Source organism: Mastigoproctus giganteus, chromosome 9 (genome assembly GCF_048544385.1).
Source record: "Mastigoproctus giganteus isolate SK-2022 chromosome 9, ASM4854438v1, whole genome shotgun sequence".
NCBI classification, from domain to species: domain Eukaryota; kingdom Metazoa; phylum Arthropoda; class Arachnida; order Uropygi; family Thelyphonidae; genus Mastigoproctus; species Mastigoproctus giganteus.
The window spans coordinates 121,147,814-121,173,179 of NC_143583.1; the positions used below are offsets into that span (position 1 = coordinate 121,147,814).

The following is a 25,366-nucleotide window of genomic DNA, read 5'->3' on the forward strand; positions in this document are numbered from 1 at the left end:
GTGGGAGATTTGCAGATGTGACTAGTATAGTATTCCCACATGAATACTTTAATTTTTAAATTATGAATATTCCACAAAATCTTCTTTATATATATTGGAAAAATAAAAAGCCTTGCTCTCGTAATTTAGTGGCATTTCGTATTGCCACTGAACTCAATGAACTTTGTCATAGGAGAACCGATGAGAAAATAAGCCAGCTCAACTCAGCTGTTGTTATCAATCTCGTACTGGCTTCTACGCTGTATTGTATGCTAGTTAGTAAATAAGGCTAACACAAAATTCCTTTTAACTCGAAATAAATCTTTGTACTTATATATATATATATATTTTTTTTTAACTATAAGCATTTCCTTCTCTTTTTTATTGTAACGTAGTCATTTGTATCTGAACTGAAATAAAACGGCAGCATAGCAGTCCTCCAAAATAGCTTTACCACCTACCAAATCTATTCTTGCAACATTAAGGGTCTGTTCTGTTGTCTTATTTAGTTAACTTTAATGTTAGCTTAAGTGAGAGCGAGATGCTCCAGCAACTAAAATAATATAATGAAGTTGCCAAATGAGCTGATTCCTTGAGGGGAGGATATTAATAACTACCAAACTGAGCGTGCAAAAGAAACCAGAAGTAAAGGTACTAACAGGAATTTGTTATACAAAAAGCCATTTAAGCCCTTTTCTTTATTAAAAAAAAATAATAATAAATCGTAAAAATAGCTGAGGTCTATAACATTTGTTGCAGTCAGTTGCCGAAGCATTGCAGCAAAATTAGCGCAATTAATAAAGCATGTGTTTATAACGTGCTTTATAAATTAATTAAAATAGACAAATTACTCGTGAATGCGAAGATTTCTTTTTTTGGGGGGGGGGGGGAGACTTTTTATGCAAAGAAATAATTCCATTGGCTTGTGAGTCATATCCAATAAAGGGAATATATATCTCAGTATTATCTGTTGTCACTGTTATTCCCAAGATTAGTATAGTCTCAGTGAACCCTAAAATATAACTCAGGATGAATCCCATGAACTATCTAAATTCTTGAATTTTAAAAGATAAGAAAATATATTTCTGCAAAAATATATGTAGTAAAGTGTAAATATATTGGATTCATGGTATCATTTATACTCTAATTAAGAACTTTTAATTGAAGATTACAATTTTATAGTCGGCTTATAAGTCGACGTGAAAATTTGAGACGATTTTTTTTTTTTTTTTTGATTCAAAGGTATACGCCGGCATATATACTGTAGCGCTCCAATAAAACTAATTATTCCCATAGAAAATAATATTAATAATAAATATATGGGATACAGTACAAATTAAGAATGCGGGAGGGAAGCATGCATGCTGTGAAAAGACAGTGAAACACGGATGTAAAAGTGGGAAGATGCGTTCTATCCATGGACACGCGTTGTTTTTTGTTTTTATATGTACACTTCTAAAATATTTATGCACTTCCAAAAGCTTTTTATTTTGATATGCACGGTTCTGAAGATTCCGAAAAAAACCCTGCTGGGGTTGATTATAGATCCGTGTAAACTTGAAGCGTCGCGCATTTTTAAAAATATTGCTAAGAATAAAAATTGCGTATATGCGAAAACACGTATCTTCAACTCGTGTTAACTCGACGAATACCTGTAAAGAGTTTAGTAAATTTTAGGTTACTGCACTGCGTTTTTGATTTGAAATGACTTTGGAAAGAACCGACGAAAAAAACACTATAAACCTTTCCAAAACAATTATTTGTATTTAATCAGTTTATGGTCTGTAGGCTATATTTTAATATAAATACTAGGGGGTTTTGCTTCTTTTGATAAAGTAAAATAAAATATTTACAGAAGCTTTCGACACTGTGTGTCTCTTCCTCTGCTATGAATACATAAATACGTTACATATGGAAATCAAGCATGGACCGCGTGGTCACGTTAGATAAACATAGCGCGTGACCACGCTTAAACAGAAGCTTGTTTTACCACAGTAAAACAAGCTTCTATTATGTATTTTAGTGTTTGTTACGTTTTACCACGTAACCCGCATCTCTCTTCTCCCATTGGCTGAATAAATATCACTAGGAGGAAAATTATTTTAATGTATAGAAAGATAGCAAGTACAAAGTTTGTATTTTGTATGGCGATTGGAAAATTGTAGTCAACTTATCGTTGAGCATAGATAAAAAATGGAAGTGTTAATAGTGTATATCTAAGTACAAAAAACTACTGCGCCCTAAATGTAATATCTGGGTTCTTCCTTGTTTGTTTTAATTCTTTTATTTATTTTTCCGAGTCACTTTTGTCTCTGATTTCAACACTGAAATTCTCACTGTGGTTCAATTTCATTCAAACATTTAAAATTTTCGTAAAGCAATTTATGAAGTTGCCTTGGAAACTAAATATTTCCATAATTGTTGTTATTGTTATTTGATTTTTAGGGGTATTAGCAACTAAGACCATATTGTTCCGGGGATATGCGGTGGTCATTGCCTGACCTTTCCGCATCCTCAGTATTTGGTGGTCACGGGCTCGAACCCTGGTCTAATCAAGAAGCGTGTGCTACGCACTGCTGCTCCTGCCTACAGAGGCGCCATTTTCATAATTACAGGTTGCGCATAAATTTTAATTTTACAATATAGACCACATAAATAAATAAAAACATGCCAAATGTAGCTTTTAGAAAGTACAGAAGAACCTGTGTTTGATGGAATCCAAACTCATACATTAGAATGCGATTGAGTCTAAGGCCAGACATATACACGCTCCAACATGATAGTCAAGTCAGTTTGATAAAAATACAATCGTGCTAATTAACGCTCGCTCAAGTAAGTAGACGACCTTAACAGATTAGTGCATTAGCATCATGTTTGTACGTAGTGAATTACCGAAAATAGTAAAAGGGCATCTTTATATCTCATATTGTGAATACATTCACAACTGATATTGCAGTATCGCGAATCAGTAACGCTTCACCAGTGGAGAAGATTATTTTTATTTATTCTCAATGGATACCACCACCCAGACCAGAGCCCATCTTTGGAGTATTTGGGTCCTAGGCAAAACATTTTCGAGGGCCCCCACACCCTACTTTAATAATAAAAATCCGAAATTAGAATTAGAGTTAATATAAAAATGTAAAGCAAATATATTTGCACATATTTCTAAGGATAAAAATTAAGAATATAATACACAATACATACTTATTCTAATAAAACATTTATTATTTTTGGTATCAAAATCAAGTTCAATTATATAGACAAATACTATGATAATTTTATTTGCAAATTTTATAAGGAACTCGAGCACTCATGTTCGTAGTTAAACTACTGGATATAATTGTTTTTGGCTGTGTTCATTGCCATTTACAGGTCCCCCTCAAAGTACGGATCCTTGACATATGCCTAGTTTGCCTAGGCCTAATATATGCCCTGGCCGTTTAAAGGCTGTTTGGCTACTCATCGGTGGATGATTAGGTACCCTGGTGTTGCAATAAGTGACAACCCAGTTATGATGTATAATCCCACAATATGAGAGATGCCAGGTGGTGTACAACAGTATAGATTGAAAAGATTTAGGACTAAAGCCTCAACTTACGGGAAATTCATTAAAACGTAGCATCATGTTTGTACATAGTGAATTACTGAAAATAGTAAAATGCATTCGTTTTTACCATATAAAGTATTGTGAATATCTTCACAACGAGTTGCATGATATTACACTACCGTTTAGTGAATTTCGGGATCATATATAATATATGCTCCCGAAATACCCTTTCAGGCAGACTAAATTTTAAGTAGTTCATTAAAAATAGGAAAAGGCGAAAAAATGAACCAAATTTTTTATATTCAAGAAATTACTTTTAAAAATCGGTTTTAAGATAATACGATAACTTACTAGTAGTTATACACTAAACTATTCATTTCGAGTTTAACGGACAACGTCCACTTCACCATCCCGTAATTGTCACAAACTGAAGGTGTACCATCAGTTAAAATATATTCACTGCCAGACAGCCAGCATTTTCCTCATTTCTGCTTTACAACAGCCTGCTGAGGGAGATTGACGTCAGTATAGAGTTATCTGAACTTCCAGTAAGGATATTTTACAACTCTTTAAGTCACTTTAGATGTTACGAACTTTACTCAGAGTTTCCGCTACTAATATCGAACACAGAAAATTTTCAAACTCTTCTGCTTCACACAGACGGTATCAGTATAATGGCTAAATAAACTGTAAATAGTTTGTCATTTTTAATTCCATATTATATGTAACCGTGTCCTCTAGCTGCATATCTGTAAAGGGACATTCTTTTTGAAATAAACAGATATTAATAATACACTGGTGTGCAAAACTTAAGGACCAACACTATTTATGAAGGTTACAACCACAAAATATTTACTTAAAGTACCCTTTACTGATATTAGATTCAGTCTCAGCAGCGATTCTGGTCGTCAGCTAATCTGGCGAGAGGTTGGCACACGGTATCACCCCGCAAACATCACTGATAGGGATCGATATGGCGGTCGAGGTGTTCTCGTCTGGGGAGGCGTTATCTTGGATGGACGTACACAACTCCAGATACTGGAAGGCGGTACTGTAACCGGTGCACGCCACTGTACTGAGGTAATCCCTCCCCATGTGCGTCTGTTCTGAGGTGCCATTGGCCCCCCGAGTTCGTGTTTATGAATGATAACGCTATATTCCATCGCACTGCAGCTGTTGATATGCTTTTGGAAAGTGGGGACATTGTTCGTATGGATTGGCCTGCCCGTTTCACCCGACCTATCTAAACCCCATCGAACACATATGAGACGCTCTGGGGAGACGCCTAGCGGCACGTCTTCACCCACCAGAAAATGTTCACCAGCTGAAGATGGCGCTGACAGAGGAACGGAAGACGTTACCGCAAGAACTTATCAACAGCATTGTTCTAAGTATGGAACAATTTTGTCGATGTTAGGGATGGCCATATCTCCTACTGAGGACCACCTCTTCCCTTTTTTCCATCTTTGGCAGTGATGCAACTGTATCATGGCAGCCAGTGCTATGTTGCCATTTTTGAATAAAGTCCCTCTGTACCGTTTTGTTTCCGTTGTTGTGTCCTTCATCATTTCTCTACCTCACATGGTTCCTTTGGTATGCTTTTCCCAAATCCAGGCCACTCCTATGAGAAGAAACAGGTGAAAACCTGACTGGTGCTTAAATTTTGCACACCCGTGTGCAAAATTTAGACGTAGAAGCAGACGCTTCTACGTCTACCGAAAAAAATAGAATTTCTATCACTCATCCCTCTCCCTTCTCCAAAAAAGTGACTATGCCACACTGATTTGAACGTTAGCAAAATATGCACCTAGACCACTTTGACAGAGTTTCAACGATTAACAACACGTCCTAAGGGTAATTATACACTCCCGCCTAAAGGTTTGGAGTCACGTTTCATTTTCCTTAATTTTTAAAGTTTTTATTAAATGAAATTATTAAATTTCATTTTTATTAAATTTTTAAAGTTTTTATTATGGCGGCCGAGGTGTTCTCGTCTGGGGAGGCGTTATCTTGGATGGACGTACACAACTCCAGATACTGGAGTTGTGTTTATTAATTTTTATTAAAATAATTTCTGTTATGCATAAAAATCAAAAAAACTTCCTGGAATGTTTGTGTATATTCCCGAAAGGTGTAGAAGATTCCTAAATGTGGCAGAACGTAGATGATTCTAGAATATTCTAGAAAATGGGAGTATTATACTGTACAAGGCCTGGCAACCCAAAGGACGCGGGTTCGAATCCCGCCTCGGGCTTGGATCATAGTAAAATGCAAAAACGTTTAGAGGTGCATTATGACCACAGAAGCCGATGCGCCAACAACTAACAGAAAAAATTTAAATAAATACTGTACAATACAATAGAATTCAGTAGAATATAATATAGAATTTTCAATATTATAGAAGATTGTAGATGATTCTAGAGTGTTTTGCAATAATTATAAACTGAGGAATAATGGCTGTAACTCAAAAATCGAACACTCGTCGTTATGCATAAAAATCAAAAAATTTTCTGGAATATTCCCGAAAGGTGTAGACGATTCTTAAATGTGTCAGAACGCTGTAGAGGATTCTATAAAATGGGAGTATTATACTGTACAATACAGTAGAATTCAGTAGAATATAATATAGAATTTTCAATATTGTAGATGATTCTAGAGTGTTTTGCAATAATATAAACTGAGGAATAATGGCTGTAACTTAAAAATCGAACACTCGTCATTCAGAAAAAGTATTTGGTGTAAGCTTTGGGTGCGTTTCGTGATAAACATGGCAAGAAATAAGGAACTGAGTGTTGAAAAAACAAGTGATATTATAGTTCTGTATAAAGAAAGTTATTCCACTAGAAGTATTGGCAAAAACTAGGTGTTTCATTTAAAGGAGTACAAACTACTATTCGATCAGGACGAGCGCGCGTAACAACGGAAGCACAAGATAACAGCCTAACACTGATTTCAAAAAGCAATCGACGACTTGCTGTACTTGAAATCTGGGCTGAGTTCAATAATAACAGAGAAACTCCTGCGTGTAATCCACTGTAAAACTTCGTCTTAAAGAAGCAGACTTCATGGTTGTACTCTTTAAAACCGGAAAATCGAAAGAAACGGTTGGCTTGGGATAAGGGCCATCAACATTGGACGATTGAAGAGTGGAAACAAGTATTGTGGGTGGATGAATCCAAATTTGAAATTTTTGGATTCAAACGTAGAGTTTATGTGAGACGATCAACTGAATAAAAAAAAGGTGCCACGTTTTTTAGTGCCTGTAGTTAAGTACGGTGGTGGTTCCATCGTGATCAGAGGTTGCTTCTTTTTTCTGGAGTGGGTGACATTGTCAGAATTGATGGAATTTTAAGAAAAGGCTATAGAAACATTCTTGAACATAATGTAATATCCTCTGGACTTTGTGGAAGAAATTTTATATCAAAATACAATGACCTTAAGGAAAGATCTAAGCTATGCAGGAACTAATGGGATCATCTAGACCGTGAAGTCTGCCCATCTGCACAAAATTTATGGAACCATGCAGAACCCTTTGAATAATGTCAGTCAAGGCACTATTATAAAATTAATTGTCAGAATTTGCTACGTCTGTGTAAGTCAGTGATAAAATATCATGGAGGATAGTTTTATGAAAAATCAGTATAGTTCTTAATATTAATCATTTTAATATCTTTTTGCTGTGAATTTTTCAATTCTTAATAAAAAAAATCCTTAAAATACTTTGTAGTCTGCTATTTTTCATATTAAACCTTGCATTCATATCATAGCTAGTTTCAAAAAAAAAAAAAAAAAAGAACGAAAACTGTTTTCATAGTCTGATTTCAAAATTTTAGACGGGAGTGTTGAAGTGCGAAAATTTGCTTTCAGCCAGAGAGTAATTGAGTATTGGAACAAACTTTCATTTGGTGTTGTGGAAGTGGGTAGTTTGAATAAAAGAAGGATTAGACAAATTGTTAGAGGATATAGATGAGGATTTTTTTTTTTTTTTTTTTTTCTTTTGGCTGATGCTGCATAAGCTTGTTTCCTTGCATCATTTGTCCTTACTAATACGAATACTAACACGCTACCCAAAAGTCAATTTCATGAGTTCCAGCCTTCTGTTCCTCCACAAAATTTGGTATTTATGTCGCCTGGTTCTTCTCTCTCGTCTGCCTGTGCTGTACCTGCCTCTTTCATTTTACTGATTCCCTTCAGTGCCTTTATACCTCTGTCACGTCCTCCTTAAGATGCTCAGTTCCTATACTTTGCAATCTGCACCTCATATTGACATCCATTAGCACTTCTTTCCAATCTCGCTGCCCTTCTTTAAACCCTTTCTAGAAGATCTCTGCCTTTCTTCAAGTGTAGTCTCCAGACCTGAACACACATTCTAATTGCTGTCTTCCCCTTCCCAAACCCATGCTTGATCAGTTAAGGATGCTATTCCTGTCGAGATTGTCCTGTATTGTAATCGTAACCACAGACTTCACGATCTTCCCCGATCATTGAGACACAGTCTTACGTGAAAAGGACAGCAGTTTTGGAGTCAAGATACTCATACTGCACTGGCGCCGATACTATGCCACATTCAAAGTCACTTAAATTGTCGTCTTTCTCATTTTATACTTCGTACTATGCTTGATATCGCATAGTACGAAGATGCGATATATAAATGCTTTTAGTGAGCGCTCCGTTTTATGAAAAGGATAGGTGTGCCTAATAAAATGACCACTCATAGTATATCTGTTTTAGGCTTCAGTACTTTTCATCACCCTCTATTACACGCACATACTTTTATTTTTTTGTTCTATTAAAGTGACCACATCTGTATTCATACATCTTGTCATCAGCCTTGTGCTATATTTTTTAATGGTGTTCATGCATTTGTGATTTCTGTGAATACTTCTTTAAAGGTGTTCCATAGTTTAATAGTATTCACCTCCCTCTTACGTTTGCCCCGCTATTAGAGGCCATATAGCATCTTAAACTAACATAGTCTCCTTTTTCTGAAATTAAAACTCTTGCCTTTAGCAACTGCGCTCTCTTTCTTCTTCGTCCAAATCAGTATTGAGATCACTCTCTGCTAAGGGCTCCTGTACTGTCAGTCCTCATGTTCGTGGGTAATGACTAGGTCTAGAATGTTCTTGGCCTTAGTCTGTCATATATTGATGTAAATAACAATTGTGTAAAAATTTTGTACCCATGTCCAATTAATAAGGGCCTTAAGAAAGCATTCATAGTTGCTTTTCCATTTTATCTGTACATAGAGGCTCTTGCCATGCTTTTCACGATCTTCAAGTCTGCGGCATTTTCACAGATTCAATGATGGCATGCATAAGTTCAGAATCATGTAATTGATGATGAGAATCATGGAAATTCGTTTGTTGCACTGAAGCTGGTTTTGATAAAAAAAAATATCACTGCAATTCCTATTTTTCTAAATACATTGTACTTATACATATTTATTGCATGTAAAAGATAAGAAAGATAAGGTACAATAACCAATCACGGCACATTTCCATGGCATTTCGGTTAGCTTTATTATGTCGGTGTTAAAGTAGCCATAGACGCTAGGGTATGCTGTAAGGTGTACGACAAGGATTGTCACACATGCCTTCGGCAAGCTCAAATGCGTGTGGGTAACTTAGCCGGAAGTGCTGACTGGAAAACGAGCTTCTCTGAAATCTCCATTGATTGTTTACTGGAAGAGTTCTTGCATTTACAAGACAATAATATGTTCATTGCGTTTTTTCTGCATTTCTTTGCCAAGAAATACTAGTATTATTGTGTATAAATGAATCGGTAGTTTATCAGCAAATTTTGATTACTGAAGGGCACGTTAATTTTTCTGTGACCTTCAAAACAATGTGTAAGTTTTAGAGGACCATGTTGTGCTGTACGAATTGAATTCAAGGATGTGAGAGTGTAGTAGCGCAAAACATTAAACATGTTTGTGGAGGGGAAAGCGAAGAATTGTTTTCGTTGGTTCCAGAAATTCAGGTCTGCAGTTAGCAGATTAGATATGATGCCCAGTCGGGACGACTTGGTGAATTCAATAGCAGTAAGAAACCGTTTTGAAGCTGTAGTTGACAGAATTTCTACAGGCTGGTCAGTGTCAACCACTAGCTATTCCGAAACGCATTCACAATACAATTCTACCGCTCATCAGTAAAATGTTGGGCTATGAAACGCATTGCAGTAGGTAACACGAATTATGTGGGTGAAAGGTATATAGATTAAGAGAAGAGAGCAGCTAACGAATGACCTTGACCCTCCTTTAGAGTTTCTCTCCACTATAGTCACAGCTGCAGAACTTGCTCAGTAACTCAATTCGGCCCATCCTCCTATTTATCGCCACTTAACTGTGAAAAGTGACAACTTGAAAAAAGGATTCCATACGAATTATCCAAAAATCTGACACTATGACTAGACTAGACATTTGCATTTCCGTCACCAAGCATTCACTCGAACTGTTACCGGATTGAATTCAAGTGGATGATTTTCTGTAATATTAAACGTTGTCGATAGTGAGATAATATCAATGATTCGAGCACACTACGATATTACTTATTTTGAGCTTAGGAAATTATATGAATGGAGGAAATAGAAATAGAGGACAAGCAGATGGATTTGGTCTGCAAATTTTACCAAAGTTAAAAGATGTAAAAAGTAAACATAATTCTGTGACACTGCTACATTATATTGTGAAGACATATATGAAGCTTTTTCTGAAGGATACCACTCTTGACAAAGCAAAGTTACCTATTCCAGAACCAAGTGATGTGACGCTGATCGTAATCAATGTGATAACCACGAAGCCATTGCATTAACTAAACAATTTAAATCCTGCTGACTGCAAAAACATAATAGGACAGGATAGTAATTCCCTTCAAAGGATAGTAGATTCCCTTCAAAGATATTTTATGAATGCCGAATTGAAAATCGTGTTAATCCATATCCAAACAAATGTGGATTTGTTTGGATATGTCTGTTTTGAAGTGGAGAATTCTAATAAATCCAACAGGCAATCATAGTTACTGCCAACAACTGGAAATGTTTCAGTGTGTTGCAACAAAAACACATTTTTTTTGTTTGTTTGGTTAATTCAAAGTGTGTTTGCTTTCATCAAAACAAAGGTATTTACAAATTCGAGGAGCTTGGTTAAAAAAAAAAAAAATGCCACAGCTGTCATATTCCGAGACATTGCCCCATCGGACGATACTTTGCAGTCGATCACTTTTAAAAGGTCTTGATCGAGTTGCCTGTATTGCACTAAAGAGGCATCATCATCAGCCATTTTCAATCCACTGCAGGATGAAGGCCTCTCCAGCAACTTTCCAGTTCCTTCTGTTTTGAGCACTGGCCATCCATTTACTACTCAGAAACTCGTGAATTTCATCTATCCATCTCCGCCTTTGTCTTCCAGGTTTTCTTCTAGCTCCTCTTGGGTACCATTCTGTTATTTTCTTAGTCCATCTGTCATCATGTCTTCGAGCTATGTGTCCTGCCCAAGACCATTTTAGTTCTTGGTTATTCTTATCAAAACTTGATAAGACATTCTTATCACAACTAAAGAACTAAAAAGAACTAAAGAGGCAGTTCATTATGAATATTGGGTTGTTTGTTCTACTGTAAGCATTAAGACCATTGCAATAACTATTGTGTTAGGTAGATGTATGTTAAGCGCCAAAGCAACTAGGGTGATGAGGCGTCTGTATAGTATTCTTCGTCTGTTTGCTAGACAAAAAAAAAAAAAAAAAAAAACAGAAGAAAAGTTTCTGTTCCGGCACGACCACCAGGTCAGTGGAGTTTACAATAAATCAATCAATACAAATGTTAATCATATTTAACAGTTACGGGCTTGAACCCCGATCCACTCAAAGAGCGTGTGCTACGGCACTCGCCCCTGTCGAGAACGCCTTTTTTCACACGACATCAAATGACGCTGATCGTAATCAATGTGATAACCACGAAGCCATTGCATTAACTAAACAATTGAAATCCTGCTGACTGCAAAAACATAATAGGACAGGATAGTAATAACTCCCTTCAAAGATATTTTATGAATGCCGAATTGAAAATCGTGTTAATAAAATGTTGCAAAAATCATAAAGAATGACTTCTTTCCCACATTCATTAAAATTTATGTTGGTGAAATTTGTTGTCATTTTGAAATAAGGTGTAAAAAGTGAACATTATCTGGTACTATGGATTGGAAATTTTTTTATAAATCTTACTTTTCTCTCTCCCTCTTCTCCCACCCTCAATACTTTACAATTTGCACCCATTAATGCTTTCGAGCAAACAATCAAGTCAGTGGAGATTTTTTTTTCCTTTGTTCGTTTTCTGTTGAATCCTTTTCGCTTACTTACCCATTACATGCCACAGCTTGCCAGTAGGTGTGCCTGCCCTGTCAAACCTTGCGACAAACCGTAAGGCCTATGGCCACCTTTGCAATTCTATACGTGTTAGCTGCGGGAGGTTCAAGGACTGCCTCTAGGACAGAAGTAAACCGTCGTTGTGTCTATGGCCACCTTTAGCTGTTCTAACCAGAAGTTAAAACTTACTTGACAACACTCCTCACATTATTGTATAAACAATTTGGACAATGTTCTTGTGTTGTTTACCACCATAACACATCCTGTGAATTTGTTTTTTGCTTTAGCCAGTGGAGATTTTTTTTTCTCCTTTGTTCGTTTTCTGTTGAATCCTTTTCGCTTACTTGCCCATTGCTTTTCGTTCATTTAAAACATCGCTGCCCTCAGCTGATCTTCCAAATATTAGAGACCCCCCGTTGAAATCTTAACGTAATCCGCTACTTTGTTCCTATTATATTCTAGCAACTTCGGCGTTTATATGTATTTCTTTCGATTTAATGGACAATCGGATTTAACGGACCAACCTTACCCCCCCATAGTGTTTAGGACTGTAGGATTTTACAAGAGGTTTTACTTTGTGTCCGATTGCTATGTTTCACCTTACTGACCATGTGATAATATGATTAGGCAAATTACGTGTTGGCAATTTATTTTATTGTAGCGTTTATTTCTAGTAAAAATTTTCTGTAAAGACACAGTTTTCAAATATAGTTCAATGAAAAAAATATAGAATAATATATGTTCTATTTTATTATATATATATATATATATATATATATATATATATATATATATATATATATATATATATATGTGTTTATATTTACATATTTTTTATATTTAATATATATTTCTCTCTCTCTCTCTCAGATCACTATTTTATTAGGGCATGTGTGAATTACCATGTATAAATCGTTAGCTGTCATACTATGCTCACTTATTGAAAAATCATTAGAAAGCTAACGTTTTGGTATTCTCCTTTATAACGTGGGTTGCTTTGGCGGATATTATGTACATTATTCACGGATGTTGGCGAATAATCCTATTTTATGTATTAACTCCAAAATTAGATACCAGAAAACAATGTGATAGGCAGTAGAAATAATTATAAAAATATACCAACAATGTTTAATATTATATTGTGTAGATATGCATAATCAAAAGGAACAAAAAAAGTGTAGAAAATGTATAGCATTCTTTCTGTCACTGAAGCCCAAACGCTGAAATAATATTAGAAAAAAGTCACTTGAGACGTTTGCCTCTGTATGCTGATAAAATCTGAAAACTAAATGATATTTTAAAAGGTAAAATAAAGTCCACTAATATACGAGTGAGGGGTGAAAAAGTTCTGAGAACAGGGTATACAAAATGTATTAAAGAATTTTTATAGAATAATTTCTTATAAAATTACATGAAAAAAAAAACGTCAGAAATTCTAAGAAATCTAGAGAGAGACTAGAGCGTTTGGGGGTTATCACCAATTATGCTAATGTTTCAAGATAATCGGCGGAGTTCAAAGGAATGAAGTCAGTTGACGATGGTCCCAGGTGTGGTCGACCAGCTGAAGCATTCAATTCAGAAACAATTGCCATTATTGAAGGGGAAAAAAATATATATATAGAAAATAGAAGAATTATAGTGTCTGAACTTGCACAAGTACTTAGCACTTCCCATGGAAGTATTTCGACAATAATATTTGAACGTTTGTAAATGTCCAAAGTTTTTGCAAGACCTTTCCCAGAAACCTTTCCCTTCACAACAAACATCAGAGGGTGGAAGCATCAAAGGAAAATTTAAAATTAATTCTTGCTAATCCAGATAGATTTTTATCTGACTTGGTGATTGCGATGAGAGTTGGCTACATTTTTATGATCCTGAATCCAAATTAGAAAGCATGCAGTGGAAGCACAAGGGATCGTCGAACTCAGCGATCAGCTGGAAAAGTGTTGACCTCAATTTTCTGGGATACAAAAGGATTGTTAATTACATTTGCACCTAAAACCACAATAACAGGGGAATATTTAAAAGCTACAATTCGCGAAAAAAAAATGAGGAAAGTTGAGTCATCGAATTTTACTTTTAAATATGGATTTTAACAATAAAACACCCACAGATCTGGTCCCAAGATAATAAAAAATAAATAAAAAAAAAAAAAAAACACATACCAGGTACAAAATTCGATTTTTTTTATACTCCATTCACAGAATTCTTGATCGCCCTTCGTATGAAGTAAAAGGACGAAGGATAACGAAGAAATGTAATTTTTAGGCGTGATAAATTTCAAAATGTTGGTGATGCAGTATGTTTCCTTTACCAAATTAAAGCTATCACAAGCTGAAATGAATTCAGAGAAAGAATAAATTAGGAACTAAATGATCAAGTACTGTTGGAAGTGTGTTGCAGGAGCGAGAATTCGACCTTCGATGCATCTGTTAAGGGGCGGTTTTTTTTTTTTTTTTTTCAAACAAGAAATTTTGCAATTAATAAAAATAAAATGACAGATAAAAAAAAATAAGAAGAAACATGAAAAGTGTAAAAAGGTTAACGGAAATGAATAGAGAGATTGCCAATAAAATGTATAAAATTCAAATTAAATAACGAAAGTCTGCGTCTGTATATTTGAAACAAACTATATAATGAATTTAGATAAACGAAATAAGTTACTAGAGAAAAATAAAAGATGAAACTAGCGAGCCAAACAGTTAAAACTTAAATTAGGCAAAAAAATGGAAAGCAGAAAACTAACAAAATCACTGCTGACATACACACGCGGTGTGAATTAGAATAAAAATGGTGAAATAAAACGGAATATAACAGAAAAGACATGTAAACTTTAACACACAATATCGTGAAAGGGAAATTAAGAAGATTATGTTGAAATTCCAAAATATGATGGGAAAGATCCCATTAATGCTGATGGGATTCTTCGTCTTGCTTAGACCACACACGAGTGGGCACAAATTCAAATTGAGAAAGGATGGTTGCAGAACAGGTGTGCGGAAATTTGCCTTTAGCCAGCGGGTGGTTGATTGTTGAAACAAACTTTTATCTGTTGTTATAGAAGTTGATAGCTTAAATAAATTCAAGGACGAAGTAGGTGAAATGGGAGGTGTCTTTTTTTTTTTTTTTTTTTTTTTTCTTTTTGGCTGATGCTGTATAAGCTTGCTTTCTTGCATCATTTGCCATTGCAATGCTATATAAAGTAAAGCAGATTTTGCTAATCGTTTTTTTTTTAAAAGAGTGTTTTATTTTCTATGTCTATGGAACTAATCGGACCCCCAAAATGCAGGATTTATAGGACTTTCTGCTAAGCGCTGGATAACTTTGATTTGACCACACCCTTAACTTCACTCCACATGAATTTAGATACACTTCCATGTCGAGATGTCTCGTCTTATCCCCTCAGAACAGTGGTATCTTGAGTCTGAGTGCACCTTCGTAGTTGTTTTTGGGATCTTATATTAATATCATTAAATTAACGTTTCTCTCTTTCTCTCTCTATGTCCTGGGTTCCTAGCATTCAGTGCATGGTCCTTTGTTCACTGCGTTTAGTTGGAATGAGTGGTAGTAGTAGTTCGAAGTTGTAAGTACATACCGTCAAATACAGTACAGCACAAGAATTCTTCATGTTATTATTAGCTATATGGTGCAAGGAAGCGTGAGGCTTATGCCGCACCAACCAAAAAAAAAAAAAAAAAAAAAACAATTCCCGAGTTACCCTGAGAGAGAGAGAGAGAGAAGTAGAAGGGAATCACCAAGAAAGAGAAGAATGTTCTCATGAAGAATTCTTGTGCTGTACTGTATTTGACTGTACATGTATACAGTATTTTTAAAATTGACGTGTGGTCAAGATGGCCGCCCCTGACCATCGATTGGACCTTTCGCTAAGTACTGGATGAGTTCTGGTTCGACTGCACCTTAACTTCTCCCAACAGGAAATTAGATATACTTGTATGTCAAGGTATCAGGTGCTGGATGGAGCGGTGGCGAATGAGTCCTTATTAGGCAGGTCTTAGTTTATAGAATTCGCTATGTTTTTAATTAAAGTATTGAAGTGTATCGACTTCATTTCATGTTTGCTTTAAAATTTCAACTTGATTTCAGACAAATCTAATTTTCTTCTGATTCGTATTTTTGAATTTTTGTCAGGAAATGAACAGTAACTTCCACTTTACCTTTGAAATGAAGTTAACTGGCAAACACAACCAGCCGTGTCATTACTGTAAAGAAAGCGGTTTCGTTTTTACATATACATTACAAAGTCAGTCCCATCAAAGTCTCGATGAATCGAACATTAGCATGCAGATAACTATGGGGATCAGTTTCGGTTTCGCGTTAATTTTTGTTTCTTAAATTAATTGATTTTTCCTCCTTTTTCTGTGAAAACTAAACTGTCTTGTTACCAATCAACTGATTAACTAATAATATGTAAACATTATTGTTTTCACACATACCACCTAATGAAACATTTTCGTGCGAAATATCTGTTACATGAAATACAACAGATATTTCGTGCTCTGTGATTTAATAAGTTAAAAAAATCATATACTGTAAACCGTAAAGCAATATTTTATTTATATCCGGATTTTAATAACAATTGAAATAAAACAAGTATTCAGCGTTTCTGCTCTAATTAACGTAATAATAAAATAGTATAATCATTCATGATTTATGTATTTAATAAACTCATAACAAAAAGGTGAAAAAAGCAATGACATGCGCGAATCTAGAACATTTCGTTTCTGCTCATTTGCTATATTGCCCATCATTCCTCCAATTAGCGCACAGCAACAAATATATATTCAGAACTTCAACTAAGTATGCGATATATGGATAACTTACGTGATATGTATGAAAAAAGAAATAATTGCTGAATTTCTATTAGTCCGATTTTTATGAAATTTCGGATGCTCGACAAATCTCTCTAAAAGAGCCAAAAGTGCAGTGGAGATGAGCATAGGCCCTATATAGTAATAAGGCCCGTCTCATCTATAATAAATATTAATAATATTTATCATTTTATTTGCAGTAGTCGCTCATTTTCACGAACTGAGATCTAGAGAAATCTCCAACGCTAAAGGGAATCTAGCAATGACTTTTTTTTAATCTTTTCTTTCCAGAAATTAAACTGCAACTAATAAATTTCCAACTGCTAACGGTTGCCATTCTTCTACCTTATCAAGGGGATGAAAGTAGAGCTTGCACCTCAGCAAATGGCATTTTGCATTTTCTTTTCTCCGCGTGTCAATTTCCTGAGAATGATTTGTGCTCAGTGAGCTGATATTAGCATTATTCATTACTACCTAATTTGCGGCAGGGGGGGGGATAACAAAAATAGTTGGAGCAAACTGTCAGCCCTGGTCCGGATCCAGGTTTTCCACTTGAGGGCATTCTCCTTTCTACAATGAGTTCGTCAACCCCCCCCCCCTTGCTATAAGCGCATTTACAAATTCAATATTGCCACTGACTTCACCTGTTTCAATTGCAGCTAACTCGAGAACTAGTTAAATACTATTATTCTTATTATAACTAGTAGTATTAATCTATGTTATTGGTGTGCCGGAGAATTTTTTTAACCAAAGTTTGTAAAGTTTAAACTTACTATTTTCTCGCCGAAATTTCCTTCTACATTTTGAATATAAAAAATGCTTTTCGAAATCATAAGCGTTTTTAGGGATTAGTAACCAAATACGGAGGATGCGGAAAGGTCAGGGAATGACCACCGCATATCCCGGAGCAATATGGCCATAGTTGCTAATGCTCCTGAAAACCAAATAACAACAATAACAACAACAGGGATTCGTAAGCTTTAGATTCGCCGAAAAAAATTAAAGTTTTCAGAGGTGATGGAGGCTAGAGCACTTTGGCAATCCGTCCCGTCCTGGATTTGTGCTCTGTCAGTTATTAATGAACTTGTTATACAATATTTTTTGTTTTGTCCATATTCTAATCATAAAAGTTGGGAGGAATGACTTCACATACCACCTAATGGATTTTCTATTATACGGTTAAATCTTAGTGATAAAAGCACAACAGGGAAGCTCCTTTACTTTTCATCTTATTCCCTCCGCCGTTTTCTGAACCCATGGGTGTGTTATATGACCTGTTTTCTTTAGCATTTTTTTGTTAGAATTAACACCGGCTTGTTTATAACCTCGTATATCTCAAGACTGTACAAATGCAAATCTTCAGACTAATTGCATGTTATTCAGGCTGAAATGGCTGATGAGAAGCTCTTTTACTTTTAAGAATTTTTCTATTACAGAAATAGAAGTGCTTCTTTTCTTTTTCCATACATATTGTTTACATTATTATTATTTTAAAATATTAGAACTATTTACACCTTGGCGGAAGTGGGCGGGGGATGCCATTACAGATATTTCACTTTCACGAAAATTCTCTCTTGAACTGCAATGCATTTTCTCTGGTTGTGTATGTAGGTTCGTTTGTCATGATAATGGCAAACGAACCTACTCGTTTATTCGGTTCCTTACAGGAATAATGATTATCATTTTTAAAATTAATTATTAATCCTTAAGCCATGAAAAATACGCAATTTTATCTCACAAGTTTATATAATGAATTTAAAAAAGTTTTCCTTTCTCCAGTTGGCGAGTGAGCACTGGATGATCGAAATTTTAAATTCACAAATATTGTAATAATTTAATAAGCAACATTCAGTTGTGCAGTGTATACTATACTCATAAAACCACAATTCTTGGATATTTTTTCAAGACCTCGGCGAAACTACAAATTCTAAGGCTTCCATGAAATACTCTACTCCCATACTCTTTAACCATAACTCTGACTCTTCTCTCTCTCTCTCTCCCCTCCTCACACGGTGACGAACCTTACAACAGTTTTGTTTATTTTAAAGTTTTATAACTGTTTCAATGTGAAATAGTTAAAATTAGATATATCATCTCACTATAAGGGGACATTTTAAATAATGTTATATATATATATATATATATATATATATATATATACAAATAATAGACTCACATTTCCCCCATCAGACTTTTTAAATAGGAGTTTATTACAAAACAAAAATATGTATACATTTATTATACAAAAATTTCTAAAATTAAGTGTAAGTCCATTTTTATTAATTTTAAGAGAATGACCAGTTCACGTAACGTTGCTTCGTATTTAAGATGTGTTCAAATTCTGTTGGTGCAATCTTTCTTATCTTATGCTTTGATAACCTAACAATCAATAAAAATATTGCATATACTCCTCATCTGTTTTGCTATTATATTAACTTCACAATACCAATACCTCACAATTTTTAATTATATACGATATTTATAGCTAAACAAGAATGCAAAGAAATTTATATAAACATTTATATTTCATGCTGTTTCATAGGTTGTGAAGTAATCCAGAGAAATGCTTTAAAGCCACACCCAATCAACCTCTGTTCTCTCATCCGGATGGAAACCTCCCGCTAGGTGGCAGACAAGTTTGTGTGGATGTCCACCATTTTGGTTGCAGTATGTTAGACGCGAGATTAAACATCAGTCCGATTTGTTGAAAGTGATAGGTTGACGTTACGTTGTTTTCACATTATCACAGACAGCTACATTATGCAGGTAAGGCTATACTTCTGCTTAGCAAAATGCATATATTTAAATTTTCATTTAATGATGGCCTGGAGATTGCTTAGTTAGAAATGTGTTTTTATTCGGAGTTGCTTGGATTTGCCGGTGGTTTAGCGATGACGAGATTCCCGGTAGAACACCCTCCCTTTTGGTTTGTCAAGTTTTAACAATCGCACATAAAAAGGAATTAAAGGATTCTCCGAACGTAAAAATGATAAGAATTCCTTGTATTTAAATTAAGTTCAGCACGAATGAGTGCAGTAAAGGTCAGTATGAATACTACGGGTATATATGCTATTACAATAAGTGTTAAGAGTATAGTTGCACAACAATAATTGTACTGTAATTAATATTAAGTAGTGATTTAAATTATTATCCACTAATGAACATTATTAGTAGATATTTGTTGGGGATGAGTATGTGTTTAAGATTATTATGAGAGCTGCCGGAAATATATTTTGAATGGCAGCCAGTTTATTGCTTTTCTTTTTCGTTTCATTTACTTTTTTGTAATCCCTTTTTATATTTTTTCCTTTGTCTTACTTTCTTAATTATATATTAAAAAAAATTATAGTATTTAAAAACATGTGGCAGCGATGGCTAATATATTTTTGGATTTTAGTTCGCTAGGAATAGACTATTGAATGTCGCAATAAGTACTGAGCAATTGTATGGTTCTTTATGAAATGAAATTAATATATATATTATTTACTTACATTTATATTTTTAATGGTTAATACTTTAATATTCTAACATATATATATATTTATGTATATAGTAGTGTTTTTTTATAATCTATAGACAGTGGTGTTAATTTTTCATTTTGCTATTAACTTAGTTAATGGGTAGGGTAATAGAATTACAGTCGGACCTCTATATAAGAAATCGATCGTTCGCTTTAAAAAAAAAATTGGTTACATAGAAGTTTCGTTATAAAGAAATATTACCTTTTCAGCAATGAAAAATACTGTAATTTAACCTTCAGAAAAATAGTAAAAGAGGGGAAATAATCAGTGAGAATGAATAAATTTTCTAATGTTTTAAGATAATTAATTTATTAAGACACATTAGTATTAGGCATATGATGCAAGAAAGCTAGCGTATACAGCATTAGCCAAAAAAAAAAAAAAAAAACCCATTTCAAACATCCATTTGTCCTGAAAATTTCCATGAATTTATTTAAGCAATCAACTTCTACAATGACATATTAAGAAATGACTACTTACATGATGCACACAGTATATTAGTACATTTTTAAGAATTATTTCATAAAATATTTGGTTATTTTTTATTGTGCACTGGATTTTACTGTACATCATTCATAAAATTGTTTGCATTTGTTTAAACACTCATATATATTTTCTGACACATTTTCTTCACACTGAAGGCCTTGATGCAAAGTTTTGCTGCCACCATTTCAAGTTTGGAAGGTTTAATATTGCCTTCGTTGCCCTCATTTTCATCCAACTCAATGTCGATATTGTCACTAGTTCTTTGAATACTCTCCAAAATGTTGGAGTCACATGGATATTTATCAACTCATTATTATTAAAACTCAAAATTTGTCAAGAACAATTTCACTACTGATCAAACCTCTTGCTTGGAGTTCTTCCCAAGATTGCTCAATATCTTGTAGTAATTCATCACTGTTAATTGGCATTTTAGCAAAATCTGCTTTTGCAAAACAATTCTTAATAGTTGTTTCCATCATATCTTGACCGTACATTTTCACTAACTTTGATTTGCAAATCTATAACAGAATCTATAGGTTGGTTGGTTTCTATTCTCAGTATAATTTTTTTTCAGTATGTGCCTTTTAAAATTCTTGATAATGCCTTGGTCCATTGGCTGCAGTTTAGACAAGGTATTTGGAGGGAAGTAAACAAGCTTCATACTTGTAAGTTTCAAAATTACTAAGTGAAGGTGTGTAGGGCAGTTGTTGAAAATCAACTTGAATTTTCTGTTTTCTTTCATCATCTTTCTATCAAAATTGAAAATCCACTGTTCAAAAATTTCACTTGTTATCCAAGATTTTTTGTTGTTGTCCAACTCGAACGACTTTACTCCTTTGAAACATTGGGGTTGTTTACTTCGGCCTATTACCAAAAGCTTCAGTTTTTCGTTACTAGCCATATTTGCACCAACAAAGACTGTACCTTACAACCAAGAGACTCTTCCTTACCATTTTTACCATCTAAACATTTATCTTCTTTAAAAGCCAGTGTCTTTTTCGGCAAACATTTAAAAAAAAAAATAGACCTGTTTCATCAACATTGAATGAATGTCTTTGGGCTCGTAGTCCTCCATAATGTTTTTAAAAACTGTTTCTTTCCAATGGATACAGTCTTCTTCGATTGCAACTCCTCTTTCACCAGAAATAACTTTTTTGAATAAGCCATAGTGCTTTTTAAATTTGTCCAACCAATCAGAACTTTTTTATGCCCTAGAAAAGATGCATGCTCCATAGCCTTTTCTTTTATTAATGGCCGTGATATCGCCATGCTTTGGTCTTGAATCAACTTCACCCAGTTAAAAATGGCTTCATCTACATCTCCATTCGCACGCTTCCGACTGGATCCTGTTTCTTCAAACTGAGAATCGAAGCATCGTTTTTTAGAATGGTTGACACACTATTAGCAGAGATACCAAATTTTAAAGTGATTTCTTTTTTTTAACACCCTGATCTACACTGTTAAATATTTCCACTTTTTCCACTACACAGGCCCATGCTGAGCCATTTTAGTACCTGAAGAAAGAATGAAAAATTGTGCCCTACTGTTAATCATGGCAACATTGGCAATTATTTAATCTTTCTTTTGCTGCCCCTTTCAGCTTTTAATCTGAGGCAAGAGCCTCGTTTCGCCTCATCCTTGGCATGCCTCTGCTGCTGCTGCTACTCTCAAGGATTTCCTCTTGTACATTGTGAGGTTTTGTTTTAAGCTTGCACAGCAGCTAAAACAAAACTGATTTAGGGACCTTGTACCTACCATCTAAACAGAGACAGGTGAAAGTGTGGATGACTCATTTCTGCGAAACAACAGATAAATTTCTGGGATAAAGGAAAATCACTCTCTTCTAATTCTCTAATAGCATTAGCATTAGTAGAGGCATATGATGCAAGAAAGCAAGCTTATTCAGCATCAGCCAAAAAAAAAAAAAAAAAAAAACACACCACTCCCATTTCACCCCTCCGTTCGCTCGAAATACCTGTCCAGTTGAGCCTTAAATTTGTTTAGGCTATCAACTTCAACAACAAGTGATGGATTCTCAACAGGATTCTCAACTATGGATTGCCTTCATGTAATATCACAACTAATGGACAAAGCAAATGAATATAAAACACCATTATACCTGGCATTTGTGGATTATGAAAAGGCATTCGACTCCATACAGAGGAATGTCGTAGGAAGGAGAATGATGTAGGTAAAGTAAACATTGGCAGTGAGCTGGATGATTTTGTAATAACTGAGAGGAAAGTGGAAGAGAGATTGTTGAGGATAAACATAAAAAAGGCACCTGGGGTGGATGGGATCTATCCAGTTATATTAAAGGAGGCAGCAAAGGAGGTAAGCAAACCCCTAGCCATAATTATGAGAGCTTCTTTGGACTCAGGGGAGGTACCCATAGACTGGAGATGTGCAAATGTAACCCCAATTCACAAAGGAGGATCAAAGGCTGACACAAGTAATTATAGACCTGTTAGTTTAACTTCTGTTCCAGGTAAATTAATGGAGGCACTGGTTAAAGAAGCACTGCAGGATCATCTAGATAAGAATTCAGTTATAGCTCAGACGCAGCATGGTTTTGTTAAGGGCAGGTCTTGCCTAACCAATTTGATTGGATACTATGATGTAGTCACAAAAGAACTGGATGCAGGGAATAACTTTGATATTATATATTTGGATCTTAGAAAGGCTTTTGATACTGTTGCACATGGAAGACTGCTGCACAAATTGGAGCAGTGTGGCATTGGAGGCAAATTGCTGCTATGGATAAAGGGATGGTTGAGTGGCAGAAGACAGAGAGTGGTAATCAATGGACACTGCTCAACGTGGACTAATGTTATTAGTGGAGTTCCTCAGGGTTCAGTGTTGGGTCCGTTGTTGTTTTCGGTGTTTATGAATGATATTGATGATGGGATATCAAGTTTAATGTCCAAATTTGCAGATGATACAAAGGTTGGCAGGGTTGTTAAGGACACCACTGACGCTATGCTGCTGCAACAGGATCTGGAAAGGTTGAACAGATGGGCTGAGAGGTGGCAAATGAAGTTTAACATTGACAAATGTAAAGTACTACATATGGGAAACAGTAACCCCAGAGCAACGTATCAACTCTGCAGTACTACACTGACAGTGGTGGAGAATGAAAAGGACCTGGGGGTAATTGTGCAGGTAGATATGAAGTTCTCTGAGCAGTGCAGACGAGCTGCAAGAGTAGCTCCTGGTATCTTGTCAATGATATACAGGAATTTTTCTAGCAGGGATAAGGAGGTGATTATTCCCTTGTATAAGGTAATGGTTAGGCCACATCTTGAGTACTGTATACAGGTCTGGAGGCCTCATTTCAAGAAGGATGTAGAGCTGCTGGAACGAGTACTGAGAAGGGCAACAAAATTAGTGAATGGAACAAAGGGTTGCTCTTACGAAGAACGGCTTAAGTTTTGCAAATTACAGAGCCTGGAGACTAGGCATCGGCGAGGTGATCTGATAGAGGTGTATAAGGCTTTGAATGGCTTGAGCATGCTCAATGCCGATGGGATTCTTCCTCTTGCTCAGAATAATCACCTGAGAAGGCATAAATTCAAATTGAGGAAGGACGGATGTCGGATAGATGTGCGGAAATTTGCCTTTAGCCAGCGGGCAGTTGGTTTGTGGAATAGACTCCCATCGCTTGTTGTTGAAGTTGATAGCCTAAACAAATTTAAGGCTCAGCTGGACAGGTATTTCGAACGAACGGAGGGGTGAAATGGGAGTAGTGGTTGTTTTTTTTTTTTTTTTTTTTGGCTGATGCTGAATAAGCTTGCTTTCTTGCATCATATGCCTCTACTAATGCTAATACAGCATAAGGCAATGTTTCCGGCAACGGAAAGACAAGGCATAGATATTACAATTTTGAAGAAAATATATGAGAACACTGCCTTCTTTATTAGACTAGACAAAGATAGTAGCAAATTTAAAATTGAGAAAGGAGTTCGACAAGGAGACACAATATCTCCGAAGTTGTTTACTGCTGCCCTTTAGGAAGCTTTCAGAAGATTAGACTAGTCTCAGGAGTCACTGTGAATGGAGAGTACCTAAACCATTTATGATTTGCAGATGACACTGTGGTCATAACCCATGATCCCAAAGAATTAGAGGAAAATCTTAATCAGTTATGCACAGTTAGTAAGGATTTTGGCCTAAAGATGAATATGGCTAAAACAAAAGTAATTATGAACAAGTATGCCACAGAAAGGGATATAATGATTGAAGGTGCAGTAATTGAAAAGGTGGAGTCATATTTATCTGGGACAAGTCATTAGCTGTAATAATGGTAAATTGCTGGAAGTCAAGAGAAGAATAAATTTTGGATGGTAGCATTCAGGAAATATAGTCACATACTGAGGAGCAATATCCCAATTTGTCTGAAACGTAAAATAATGAACCAATGTAGACTCCCCACCATGACTTATGGAAGTGAAACTTGGGCACCCACCAAAAGAATGGAATAGAAGCTGAGAACTACACAGCAAAGAATGGAACAAATTATATTGGAAATCAGACTGTTAGATAACACATGGATTAGGCAGCAAACTCAAGTAAAGGACATTCTTATCAAAACTAAAGAACTAAAATGGTCTTGGGCAGGACACATAGCTCGAAGACATGATGACA

The 25,366-nt window shown here is 35.3% G+C and overlaps 1 protein-coding gene across 2 annotated transcripts in view; it reads left to right on the forward strand.

Moving 5' to 3' along the window:
• The window catches only part of LOC150080687 (plexin-A2-like), a 1,379,917-nt gene that overhangs the window by 426,768 nt on the left and 927,783 nt on the right, over window positions 1-25,366 (forward strand). For both annotated transcript variants that reach the window (XM_090381876.1, XM_090381877.1), the window contains exon 5: window positions 19,258-19,481. The gene's annotated coding sequence lies outside the window, so the exon portion shown is untranslated. The remainder of the gene's footprint in view (window positions 1-19,257; window positions 19,482-25,366) is intronic.